This window comes from Cornus florida, unplaced genomic scaffold, assembly GCF_030987335.1.
Source record: "Cornus florida cultivar Cherokee Brave unplaced genomic scaffold, ASM3098733v1 CherokeeBrave_3.0.0_Hap2_Chr01, whole genome shotgun sequence".
Taxonomy (NCBI): domain Eukaryota; kingdom Viridiplantae; phylum Streptophyta; class Magnoliopsida; order Cornales; family Cornaceae; genus Cornus; species Cornus florida.
In genome coordinates, this window is record NW_026775571.1 from 69,324,040 (window position 1) to 69,326,037 (window position 1,998).

At 38.5% G+C, this 1,998-nt stretch overlaps 1 non-coding gene across 1 annotated transcript; it reads left to right on the forward strand.

Moving 5' to 3' along the window:
• The first annotated feature begins 1,502 nt into the window (after nt 1–1,502).
• On the forward strand, nt 1,503–1,611 carry LOC132282847 (small nucleolar RNA R71). The gene has a single exon (XR_009471902.1). It is a non-coding gene; the product is annotated as a small nucleolar RNA R71 (small nucleolar RNA).
• The last annotated feature ends 387 nt before the right edge of the window (nt 1,612–1,998 follow it).

Consider the following 1,998-nt stretch of genomic DNA (forward strand, 5'->3'; position numbering starts at 1 on the left):
GTGTTGTAGAATGGAACTCATTTGTTCGGTTAAGACCACTTTTTTTGATGTTTGGCTCTTGTTCTTCCGCTTTTGGGTGCATAAGTCCTTCAAGAATTTGGTATAAGCCAAAATTTGCTTAATGCATCCAAAAGTGGAAGATTGACTGTGACTTGCCTAAACATATCCATTATCTCATTGTTCTTGGTCTTTTGCCTTTCTTTTGAAATGGACCCTTTCAAGGCGTCCGGAAATGGAGCTTTTTCAACAACTCTTTCAGCATTTTCTTTCAAAGAATTTTCAACATTGGACTTGTTCGATTCATTGGATTTCAAATCACTTTTCAAAGAAGAATCATGAATAACATTTTTCAAAGAACTTTTCTCAAATACATTTTTCAACACTGTTTTCAATGAATCTCTTTGGAAATCATCTTTCAACTCACAATTTGAGGGCTTCTCATTCTCAAGATCATGCACATGCAATGAAGGAGGAATAGTGTGTGGAACGGGACGGGTGACAACTTGAGGTTGTACCGGTTCACTCTCTTCATTAGGCATTCTAACTTGATTGTCTAGTACCCTACCACTTCTCAAGGTTGTTACCGCATTGACATGCTCAACATTATGCCCTTCCAATAAGGATTTGGTTTCTACAACACATTGTTGTTTGATTGGGCATTCATGTGCATCTTTCCCTTCTCTCTAGCATTAAGTGTTTCAGCTATTTGCCCTACTTGGGTATCTAGCTTGGCAATTGATTGAGAATGAGAATGCAACAATTTAGTATTTGCTTCTAGAGTGCCCAAAGCATTTAAAACATTTTCCTCAAAAGCGGAACCTCTAGAATTTCCTTGAGAATATGATTGGTTAGGAAAATGAGAATTAGCAAATTGATTTCCTTGTAAGTTATATGGTCTTGAACCTTGGGATCCTTGGTTTTGAAGTGGAGGTGGAATGTATTTCCCTTGAAAACCGCCTTGGGAAGAGTTTGAGCCCTCCCCTTGGTTTTTCCAAGAAAAATTAGGATGATTCCTCCAACCGAGATTGTAATGGTTACCATAAGGATTGTTCCCTTGGTTCACAAATGTTGCATTAACTTGCTCAATGGGTTCATTTTGAATTTGTCCATGAGGACAATTAGAAGTAGAATGAAGAACACTAGAACAAGTCATACATGATTCATTTTGAGCTCTAGGAGAATGGTTAGGAAAGGAAGGCACTTGATTCGCCAAGTTTTGATTGATCAATTGATCAAACTTTTGAGATAAAGATTTCATCTCGGCGGTTATATCATTTGAGTGGTCAACTTGATGCAAGCCAACACTCTTCCTACCTTGAGAATTTCTACCATTCCTAGATGACAATGTTCTATGCAAAGAGTTTTCACTCATGCTCTCATAAAGACGCCACACGTCTTCCTCTTGCCGGTCTATATAAGAACATCCCATTGAAGCATCAACCATGCCTTTATAATTGTCCGATAAGCTTTCAAAGAAGAATTGGACCAATTGCCATTTAGGCATGTGATGGTGAGGACATTTCCTAAACAATTCATTGAAGCGTTCCCATGCCTCATGGAAAGTTTCTCCCTCCCCATGTATGAATTCCCTAATTGCGGTTATCATAGCATTGGTCTTCGAAACCGGATAGTACTTTTTCAAAAATTCTTGTTGCATTTCTGCCCAAGAAGTTATAGAAAAAGGCCTAAGGTTGTTAAACCAATACTTCGCCTTATCTTTAAGGGTGAATGGAAAAAGTTTCAGCCTTAAAACTTCTTCCGGCATGTCCGTGTATTGAACGGTAGAACAAACTTCAAGAAACTCATCCAAATGCTTGTAAGGTTCTTCACTAGGAAGTCCATGAAAGTTAGGTAGCATTTGGATAGTTTGTGCTTTAATCTCATAATGGTGTGCTCTAAATGGTGGCAATTGAATGCATGTGGGTGCATTATACTCATTAGGCACATAGTGATCTCTCAGTGCGAGTGGTGGATTAGCAACTTGAAATGCAACATGGA